General features: G+C 30.2%; 1 protein-coding gene across 1 annotated transcript in view; it reads left to right on the top strand.

Moving 5' to 3' along the window:
* LOC127283820 (pikachurin) overlaps window positions 1-12,254 on the top strand; it is an 84,850-nt gene that overhangs the window by 7,851 nt on the left and 64,745 nt on the right. The gene's annotated exons all lie outside the window — the stretch shown is intronic.

Raw genomic sequence — 12,254 nt, 5'->3', positions numbered from 1 at the left:
TTATAATGTATTATCCTTTCAAGGAATCTTGATGTAATTACTTGACTTGCGCGCAATTGAATTAAGGCATTCGTGTCGCGTGTTTTAGAATTAATGCTAATGGTGAATAACGTTCTTGTTCTCTACATTTTGGATTACTAATGGCCCCCAAAGCAATTAATGTCAACTCCAGTTGCCAGTCTTTAGTTAAATATATATATACATATAGTCTCTACACACTCTATAAAGCTTCATTTTATAAAATATTTATATATTTTTGTTTCAAAATATTGAAATGTACTAGCACAATTAATTTTTTTTTTCATTGAGAAATAATAAGGAAAGAAAAGTTATTTGCGTGTCTTGTAAAGTTTGGAGAATTCCTTTTTTTATTACTAATGTTTCGCGTAACTTCATTTACGGGTTTTTATATTACCTATATAGCGGGGGGGGGGGGGGGAAATTAAAAATCCAGTGCGCAGTGGAATATATTAGGTTTACTACACGAGTCACATTGAGAGTTATATTTAATAGGAAAAGTTTCGTTCGCTCGGATAAAATCTCTTGGATGTGAAAATATTGTAAATTTGCTCAAAGAGAATTTGGTTTGTCGTTTCTGAACACGATATGTACAAGTTTAATAAATAATGTTAAATTTTATAGTTTATTTATTAGACTTTAAATGGAAGATATTTAAATAATTTTCATTAATATTTTTTTATTATTAATTATATATTATTAAATTTAATTAATTAATAATATAATATAAATATTTATTAATTAATTTTCATTATTAACGTTATTTTGTATTATCTGTTTGTCTTTATAAATCAACATTGTAAATTGGATTTTTCAAATCTGCTGAGTCGTTGAATATGTTTAGGGAAAGTTGAATTCAGCAGAACCTTAAATTCATGTATATATCGATATGGTCGCATATTCCATAGGTATATTGAATATAGTCTGGTTTGCAGAAATGCTATCGATTTCACTATAAAAATGTCATTTTTGTTATATAATATATAAGATATTTAATGTATCTCGAAACAATATGAAATTCAGAAAAAAATTCTTCTTTGTTCGATCATTTGCAATTTCAGACAAATGAAAATTCTATCAATTAGAAATTCTGTTTAATGATTTTTCGGTTAAGTACCAATTTTGTTGAATGAAAATTCTAATAGTTGATTTTTACAACTTATTCTGTTCCGAATTGTGAGGTCATTTCTTCGTTAGGAAAAACACTTTCCCTGCATTATGGTCGAAACTTGTTTCTCTAATTCATGAGGAGTATAACTTGTGTGAAAGGCATTAGTGTTCAGGAGGGGAGGGAATTGAGTTTGGATGAAACATCTCTTGAAACTTGCTCTCCTTTTTGGTTTAGACCAACCCCCTCTTTTCCCCTTCTATATAGGATCCATGGAGAAACTATTGGGGAATACTTGTTAGAGTCGAAGTTTCATTCTCGCTGTGTTATCTGTGGAGGTTGTTTCAGCATCATCAGCCTCGGGGAAGGTGACTTGTAAGGTCGTGCTCATCCAGTTTCTCTCCCTTGCCCCCTCTTACTGCGTGGATACTATTATAAACTTGCCTCGTGCGCGTGGTTATATCGTTATCCACATTGCAAACGCCCAGGCAAACTGAATGCAGTTATCGTCGAATAAGGTGAAACGGGATTGTCAAAAGGGGGAAAAAAGGGGGGACAAGGGCAGAAATCCGGTATTAAAAAGAACTGTCGGCAATTTCCTTAGAAAAGACGGAAATTACCCTTTTGTACTTTAAAAAAAAGAAAAGTAGTAGAAAATCCGATTGAAGGAGTTATCCGATAAGAACAATATGCTTAGAAAGAATTCTGCTCGTTGAGTTTTATATCAGAAACGGAACTCATCAAGTTGCTTCAATAGCTTTAACTTTCTAGCACCCTCCCCCCTCCCCAAGTCGCTTGTTTTCCATTTGCTTTCACTCTTATCTCAATATTGTTTCAAAATTAAAGTCATTTTCTCTTCTTGGCTCGGCTTAAAAAAAATAAAACGAAATTAATTGTATTGAAAGTATGTAATTGATTTTCATTCATCGCTAATACTAATTTAACGAAAGAAAACTAATTTTGTTTTGGAATATTGTTGGAATATTAATGGAATATTATTGGAATATTATTAGAATATAATTGAAATATTCTTTTAAATTGATATGGGAATTTAATTAATAAATTGAAATATATAATCATAATTTTCTCTAGTATATAAAACATAATGTTTCTAATTTATATATATATATATATAGTGCTTTATTTATTTGCTATTTACGAAATATTTATGAAGACACTTGAAATCTGCAGTGCACAATTTACTCAGCTTAATTGCACTAACTTATATCTTAAGTAACAGTAATATATATATGAAAGCGAAATACTGAAAATTAATTGTGTCTGCGTCGTCGTCTTGTAAACTGAAAACTACAATAGTCGTAAATTTTCAAAATTCATTATAGCAAATTAAAATTTCTATATTTATATATATTTTTTCTTTTTTATTTTAATATGAATGGAATATGAATGTTTATACTCGTTAGTTAAATTTGAAATTTACAACAACAAAAATGTCAATTTAACCAACATAAGTAAAATACCTTTTTTTAACACAAAAGACGGGATTACAAATTTTAGGAGTGGTTTTGGGAATGTAAGATTAAAGCGGTCGTAGTTGTAAGTCTAACAAGTCTTAGCGCCTGTGTCCAGAATATTTAACGTCCCTTTAGATATGCGAGCTTCAAACTTGTTGAAGACTTTAACAGCCTCGGCTTTAATTCTACACTCACAAGCAACTAACTTTCATCTCCCACAAAAAAGAGGGAAACTTTTGTCATCTCGTTTTTATATATTTTTCTCAAATATTTATACTAATTTTCGTTTATATGTATACTCTAAATTATTTGAGTTAGTGACAATTCATTTACTAATTTAAATTACTAGAAATTTTCATTAATATTTTTAGTAAAATATTACTATTTAATTTAGTAATATATATTTATATTTACGTAAGTGTAAGTGAAAAGTGACCAAAGTTAGTACAAATTTTCACTAATTTAAATTAGTGAACGAATTCTCACTAATTTAAAAGAGATATATATGTAAAACGAGAAATAATATGCAAGTCACGATTAATTAAAAATTAAACCCTTCTTTTTTTTGCTAAGGATAAAAGTCAAGAGATTAATTTAAAAATATATATACCGAATAAAAAAACTGTTTGAAATAATTAAAATTTGTTGAAAAAAATAATTAAACATTTTTTCTTCTAATTTGAAGGATTAATATGCCAAAGCTGCGTTTTTATATACCTTGTTAATTATTGACATTTTTTTCCCTATCATGCTTAAAAAATGATAAAAACAAAAACAAAATATGAAATAGAAAATTTCTTGGATTATTTAGGTAGATTGCATCGCGCATTAAAATTTAATCCTTGGTAGGTGTGGGGGGGAGGAGAGGGTGCAAAAAAATAAAATGAAAAACAATCAAAATGAATGAATAAATATTGAAGGTTGAATATATCTATTCTGATGGCTTTTTTTAAGCCTTCGTAAAATAAGTCTCATAGTGAAATTTTATTGTGATCATTCTCCATTTCCTGGCGTTTCAAGCGGGATTTGTTTTTCAATCAATACACCACAATTGCATAAGCAAATTTTATTTCTCGTCCAATTGTGTTACTTAGGAAAAAAAAATTTGATATATATTCATTTCAAATACTATATTTCAAGTAGATTTTTATTTTTACTTAAAATTGTAAACTATCCATGAATTTTATATTCATAAAAAATTCCATATTGGAATATTTCAGAATATTTGTGAAAAAAATCTCTAATATTCCATTCATATTCCAGGAATATTTAAATGAGAAAAAATTCATTTTAATTCGAATAATTATTTAACTCGTATTTTAATAATAAATAAAATAATAATATAATATTTAAAATAATAATGAGCGATTATTTTTCTTGTGAAAACATTTTTTTTATAGATTAACACAATGTCTGTTTATGGTATATAAAAAGAGATATTAATCATTGTTTACTTTTCATTTTTATAAAATTGTTTGTTATCAGTCTACATTCACGTCAATGTAACGATCGATATTACTCTCGTTTAGTAACGTTAATGATGCTCTTTGTGGGTTCAGTGTTCGTTGAAAAAAAAAGAATAAATAACGGGGTGAAAAATACAATTTCACCAGACATGAGTCAATTCCATTAAAAAGAGAGACCTTCACCGAAAAATTTACTTTGAAAAGTACCATGCACGCTTCACAAATTTCCGGGGGGATTTTTTTCAACTAACTTTCAGATCTATCTTTATTTTTCTTCTTCATACGCAAACCGCGTTTTTTTCTCTCTTTCTCTTATTGCTTGCACGTTAAATATCAGATATATTATATATATTTCACTCCACCTTTTCCTCAACGATGGTTAAAAATTAATTTTTAATTAGCTTGGAAATTTAATAACTATAACAGTAGTGTTTTTTTTTGTTCGTTAAATAAGTAAAATGGACGAATCTTGTTATTCATTCTTTGTAAAATTCATTAGATTTCGTCTGTGCAGCATCCAGAGTTCTAATATATATATATATATATATATATATATATATATATATATATATATATATATATATATATATATATATATATATATATATATATTTAATTAAAATTTATAATTTAAAAATAATTTCAGTAAATTTATTTTAATACTCAATATATTTCATTCACATTCTTTTAGTACTTCATTAGGAGTATTAATCTTTTAATTTGACTTAAAAAATTTTTTTGAATTATTTTTTATTACATGAAAATGAATGCTGCAATTGTATGAGTAGATATTGTATATATATACGTTAGACGGTTAATAATTAAAGGAACCCGTATTCAATTAGGTTTGCCGAACAGATCCGGGATTCAGAACCAATAGTTTTGGTACTAAGGGGTAAGGGTAAGGGGGTTTGAGCAAACTATTTAGGAATTCAACCATCTATACGTATACAGTTCTCGTCGACCGCTCAGCTATGAGAAAACGTATTTAGTCGATTAGGAAGAGGAAAATTGAAGATTGTGTATGTGACTTAATATAAATCTCTCTTTAAACCGCGAGAATATTTACCGGGGGTGAGAGAGGGGGCGAAACTAATTGAAAATATTCCTATATTAATATCAATGAAATATTTTCTACAATATTCTAAATATTTTCTAATATTCCAAAGGTCAGATATTTTAATATTCCTAGACTATGGATGGAATATTTCCAATGTTTTTTTGGAATATTCCAGGAATATGTTTGTCATATTCCTTTAGAATACTTTGAATGTTGAGATGGAATATTCCAGGAATGTGATTGGAATATTTCTTTGTAATACTCCCAATGTACTCTATTTATTAAACGTTTTTTTCCATATATAGAGTATTTTTAAAATTTATATATGCCTATATTTTTTTTTTTTTGAAGTAACTTGTCGACGGTAGAAATTTAGCAAAACCCTTGCATTTTATACACTGAAAGAGATGCGAGTGAGAAAAATTGTTGGGTGTGTGGTTTTAACAGTTAGTGACGATTCATTTTGCGGATTATATGTCTTTGTATATATTTTTTTCTTTTTCACACGCAAAATCTGTTTGTGAGTCAAGCAGTTTTCATCGTGTCGTTGTATAGTGAATGGGCACGTGACGTCATGGCCAAAGTCAGAACTCATTGAATAGATATCGACGTGTACTGAGAGCAATTAGCTGGTAATTGACATCACATTGAATACCTTTATTTGCGCTTGTGTGAGAGTGCTTTAATGAAACTACAAATAAAAGTTTTTTTTAGGATGGTTGTTATATAAAAAGGGAAAAATGGGAATAAAAAAAAATGAGGAGAAAGGGAAATGTTTGTAGCTTGCCTTCTGATGAATATCCGCAATGCCTAATTTTCAAATCATTCTCTCTTTTTTTATTTTCTCTCTCTTATTTTCTTTCTTTTTTCTTCCATTGAATAGTATTTTCCTTATGTTAAATAAGCTGCATTCCTAAAAAAGAAATTAATTTTAATTGGAAATATTCAAATTTGAGGAGAGTCTTTTCATACAGATTTGAAATTTTTTCTGGTTGTGGAAATTTTGGTACTTTAAATAAATTATTATTTATTTTTATTATTATTATTATCAACTCTAATTGTTTAGTTATCTCAATATCATTATCATACTCGGAAATAATTTGATAACAAATTCTTTTATAATTTTTCATCTGTGAAAAGATTGTAGTCCTTTTTTCAGTCGAACCATATAATTATATATTTAGTCAGACTGATACTGATTTTCCCGTCTGTTAGCTTCAAGAGTGCAATTAACATACATGGTTAATTAGTCGCAAGACTATGCAAAAAAGTGGAGATTTCGAGATTTCTCTTTTTTATCTCCAGTAGATAAGTGTGAGATAATTCATCTTAGACTTTTGTATAAAGTTGATTTTGTTCATGGTCCTTGAGTCGAAGATCAAAAGAATAGGGGTCTCGTCGTTTTTTAAATCTGACGTTCCCACACTTGTTGAGCTTGCAACCGCACGTTGAAATAGGTTTTTGTGTCCTTGAACACATTCCCTTATTCAATCTGATAAGATTTCTTATGAGAAATTTTCTACTTGAGAGAATGAATTATAGGAAATGTTAATTTTGATTCTCTAATACTTTATATAATTATGTGTGTGTTTTTTGATTCCAATTTTTATTATAGTTTACAAGGTAAAAAAATTATCATTAGAATTTGTAGAAAACTGTAGAAAATTTGTAACGAATTCTGTTATATCCTGTTGTTGTGTGACGAAAAGGAAAGTACATTTGTCTTTGTCAACTTTGTTTCTCTCTCAGTAAGTCCCATTTATTCTGATTTATTTAAATCGATCGAGAGAATTAGATTTAAAGATGCTACTTTTTCTCTTTTGAAGTAACGTCCTCTTTTTGTTATATCGAAATAAATTGAAGAAATTGAATGAATGTGTTTTCATTCAACTCTAGTGCTTACTTTCATGCTAAAATAATATGTTTCCTTTTTTTTAATTAAATAAATAAATAATTCTTTAATTATTTTTTTTATTTATAAAGTAGATCGAAAAAGTTTAATTTATATATATTTGCCCCTCGTTATAGTTAGAAATATTTCAAAGACATAATATATATGTATCTCCATCTAAGTATTGTTTCGAGCACAACCTTTGATGCTCTGAGTAAATAACGAAGCTTTCAAGATGTTTGCAAGCTTCTCAAAAAGCTCAATTTAAAAGTATTACTCAATAAAATTAAAAAAAACAGGATCGGTAAATTGACTCAGAAATTTTATTATTAACGCATTTTATTCGCATTTTTTATTCGTGAAATTCTCTCGTCGAAAATGTGATTGTTTCTTGTCGATAACACAGGTTTTCGAGATATTCTAACCTAAAAGTTCAAAAAGACGTTATCTGAAGAAGGTGAAAATTTTGTCGGTCTGTGTAATGTGAATGAAAATATATTGTCAATAGAAAAATATTGAGAAAATTTTTTAATTTAAATTCAGCGACTTTTGTATTTCTCGCTGTCAATTGAAGGTCGAGGAAAACTTGTGCATTATTGTACCCGCGAGGGTAGCACAATTGACTGGAGAATCCGGTATCAAGTCTATAAAAGCATGACCTGATATTGCCAACTCACCCCGCATATATGAGCGAAAAGTTCTCTCTCTTTTTTCCTCTTCTCGTTGCGACTATAAAACTCTTACTGTTATTATACTGGCGAAAATGATTATTAATATATAGATAGAGAGGAATATAACGTCATTTATTGTTGTATAGGTTCCCAACCATTTTCGAATAAACCGAGGTTCTCTATATACTTGAATGTACTTTCATGACTACGACGTGTCCGAGTAGCATGTCGCTATGGCAACGAACCCTCGACGAGTTTTCACTGGTTCTCAACCTCCGGCACTTGTTAAAGTACTTTTGAGAGTTTTCTCACTCACTCCCGGGAATAAGTGGGCAACGCTTTCCGTTCCAGTTACACATTACCCTAAATCACCTTTTTTAATGATCCAAGAAAAGTAGTATATCTTTTCTCTTTGCATAAAAATTCACCCTAATTCAAACTTAACAAGAGCCATTTAATATATATTTTTTTAAAATTATTTTTAATAATACACGGAATTATACTTTTGTAGGTTTTATAAAAAATTAAAAACTTTGACTTATTGGATTATTTTTAATCTTTTATTTTTTCTCCTGTAAATAAATATTCCACTGAATATTTACATTTGTTATATTTCGAAGTAATAATTTTTTGAATCATTTGTTTCCCCCCCCCCCTGTAATATAATGTAAACTTATTTTCCAACAAGTGTTTTACATCAGGGGTGGTAGACGAGAAGAAAAAAAGTAAGGAACTAGTATCTCAAATATAAGAGGCCATATATTTTCTGGGCGACACTGGCACGTATAAATGTCTTACTAAAATGTGCATTTTCTACTTCGATTTTTCACGTCAATGAAGATTTAAGACTATCCGGCGCTCTAAGTAGAAAACGGATGTTATAGTCAGACATGTTATCGAGTAGGGAATGAAACTAAGGTGAAAAATAATTTTATTCATTTATTTTATTGATTGTTTTGCCATTAATCTTTTGTTCTAGTCATCGAATTAAAACTATCGTTAGTGATTAATATTGTCGTTTATAATTAACGTTGATTAAAATTATCGGCAATCGTTATTTTCATTAGACTTTTACTACTGTCGATAATAAATTATCGTCGATCTCAACTACTGTCGATAATAATTGGTATTGATTTTATCTACCGTCGGTAATAACGGCTATCGATTTTAACAACTGCCGGTAATAATTGCCAACTATTTTAACTACTGTCGGTAAATTATTTTCGATTTTAACTACCTTTAATTTTTGTAAAATGAATTGCTAAGAAAAATATCATTAAATTGAATAAGAATTTGTGTATAATGTATTAAGGAGGTATTTGTAGTAGATGACAGAACTTTAGGAAAGTGTGCAATACGTTCCACTTTTACCATGTTTCCTTCTCGACTGTAGTAGTGCAGTGATGCCAGGACTTATTTAATATTAAGACATTCAAGCTTGAATTGCCTCCTCGACAGCAGATATTAAAAGTGATTAAAGTTTGAAAAAAAGAGAACTGAGCTTTAAAGTGGTTCCTTGAGTTTTGAAAAAAAATACAATGAACCTAATTAACTGAGAATTCATCTAGAAGTTTCTATAGTTTTCCGTTTAATTGTTCTAGAATATATAGATATATATATATATAGGTAAAAATATTGTCATCCTTAAAGAAGAGAAGCACTCTGAGCTGCCCATTAACCCAGATAAGTTTTCGAATTGCTCACGTGGTAATGTGCGGTAGCTTTTCATATAGGTATGGTTACGTTAAGGTAGACTTCACCCCTCTCATATTCTCTCCTTCTCTTTGGAATGAGAGAAGCTGGATAATACAGATTTCAATAGAATCGGCGAAAATGGGACGGTTACCACCATATTATATAGAATTCCCATTGACTGTTGTCAGTTATTGAAATGAATTTAATTACATTGAATTTTCCATATATATTTCCCTCAATATTTTATTTTCATTCATTTTTCTTCTCATTCATCATTAAAAAAAATAATTTTTTTCTTCAATAAAAATATGTTTTTAATAAACATTTTCTGTTATTTAAAATAAAGTTTTACTTTTAAATATATATGAATTAGAAAATGATTTGAAATATTTAGAAAGTTCTTAATTTCATTTTTTGTCCTTGCTGTAAGATTGTGAAATAAATAATTCTTCTTAATTTTGCGCAATTACGTCCATTTTACATGAAGCAAGTGACTCCTGCAGAACAATAAATTTCTGGAATTCAATAAATCATCTCTCTGAAATCCAAGCATTTCTAGCTCGGCATACAAGAGCTGTTTCCCTCAACGATTTTGCTAACCTCCTTCGTGATTTACTTTCCTCGCCATCCTTCATCAAGCTTGGCAGGAAACTTCAAAACTTTGGACTCTAAAACGAGGTTCCACATAAAACGAGACTATATGTATATGTAGAGGTGCTGCGTATTTTTGTCGTGTAAATACGTGCGACACATACGTTTATACGTATTTTGAAAAACGAGAAATTTTAAAATCAAGTTAATTAGGAGAGAAAGATATTTTTCACTGGATTATATATTCATCCTATTTCATTTTTTTTCTAAATTCCAAAAATTTTGTTTTTGTTAATATTTATTATTTATTCCTCCAATGAAAAAAAAATTGTTAATATTTTACTGTGTGAAAAAATTGCATTAAATCTGACAACTTTAAATGCATGTACTTGTATCTTGTGAACTTGAAAATAGGCATACGCATCTACACATTTAGCGCTGAGTGGTGATGTTGTTACACGTGCAAAATGAACATAAACGCGTTGTTAAGAAAAACTCGAGAGTATCTGAGTAGAACTCTCACATTCTCAGCTGCAAAACCCTTCTCTCTCTCTCTCTCTCTCTCTCTCTCTCTATCTGAAAGGTTGCCACGACGCTTTACCACTCGACGCTTCAATGAGTTTAGGGCAAACATTGCATTTCAAGTTTAAGGCACTTTCTCTATATACCATTTTACCCCAGTGTACAATGTACAAACACTTACACAACGGTCCATATTCTAGAAGTTTACAAGTAATTTATGTATATATATATACATATATATATATATATTAGCAAAGCTTTTGAGTAGGCGATGAGAAGGTTTTGGGGCAATATGGGGTTTGGCGGGTAACATTCCGGATATTTAATCCTAGGATGCACCTACTGAAACTTCCAAGGTTATATATATGTAGAGCCCATTGCAAATTGAGTAATATTTTAAGTAAACAAAACTCAAGAGGGTTAACGTGGTCCGCATCTATATAATGAAGCAAATCATTACGCGACAGTTACTCTAATTAAGGGTTCAGACACGAATGATGGAAACTTCGGGGCTTTTATATATAACTGAGCCTCGAGTTTGTTTGATCTCCACTTCAGATTCCTTTTGAAGCCCTATCTCAAACACGCTCCTTTTATTTTCAGTATTACCTTGTCTTTTATTATTATTGTTTACTAGATATATTTCATCATGTTTTTCCTTTTTGTTTTTTTTTATAAAAAATTAAAGTGACTAATTACTAATAACTAATTTTCAATTATTAATTTTTATTATGTATATTAATGCATGTCCTTATGTCAATTAAATGATATACTTATTATAATAAGTATTATTATTATAAGTTGAGAACCATTAAAAAGGAGACTGATTCATGTGATTTGATTATTAACCTGGAAAAGAATGTCGAGTAAACATTTTTTTTGTCCTACCTGCACGGAAAGTGTGTTATTTCGTGCACTTGAGGCGGTCGCAAAGTAAGTGATTCCCGCCCAGAGATGGGGTGAGCGGGCGCAAAGTACATTCGCGCCCGCTGACGTCATAGATGCGGGCGCAAAGTACATTCGCGCCCGCTGACGTCATAGATGCGGGCGCAAAGTACATTCGCGCCCGCTGACGTCATAGAAGCGGGCGCAAAATACATTCGCGCCCGCACCATTAAAAAATGTATTGTTTTCATTTTTTGTGACATAATAAACATACATAGTATACGTAAACAACTACATGTAATTTACCTTAAGTATATTATCTTCCCAACCCTGATGGAACATTGAAACAAGCGGACTTGCATGCACTCAATAATACACTTTCCATGCAGACAGGACAAAAAATGTTGTTCGCAGCACGGGCGCAAAAGGTGATAGTGTCTCAGGCGAGATTATGAAGAAACCTCGGCGACCCTACGCACCCTCGGCTTCGCCTCGGGCGCTTCGGGTCCCCTTGGTTTCTCTAATCTCGCCTTCGCCACAATCACCTATTTTGCGCCCTTGATACGAAAATAACTATTATTTGTATTCTTTTTCCAGTAAATTTACATTTAAGAGTGTCGCGCAAGAAAGATCAGAGCCAAGTTATGAGAACTGTCAGGGAGAATCAAATCGTCGGCAAAAGAAAATTGCTTCCATGGAATATATATATATATATATTGTTGGCAATTTTCACTCAAAGCCTTTAATTATCATTTCAAGCGGAAAATCTCCCTTGAGATGTTTTTTACACTGAGATGACGTTTAAAGTCTAAAGAAAGACTTATAAGAGAAAAAGATACTTGTGACCAAGTAGTTGTATGAAGAAAAAGCGA

Source organism: Leptopilina boulardi, unplaced genomic scaffold, assembly GCF_019393585.1.
Source record: "Leptopilina boulardi isolate dan_hultmark-lab unplaced genomic scaffold, ZJU_Lbou_2.1 LbouV2_119, whole genome shotgun sequence".
NCBI lineage: Eukaryota > Metazoa > Arthropoda > Insecta > Hymenoptera > Figitidae > Leptopilina > Leptopilina boulardi.
This window is presented reverse-complemented; position numbering and strand designations above follow the sequence as displayed.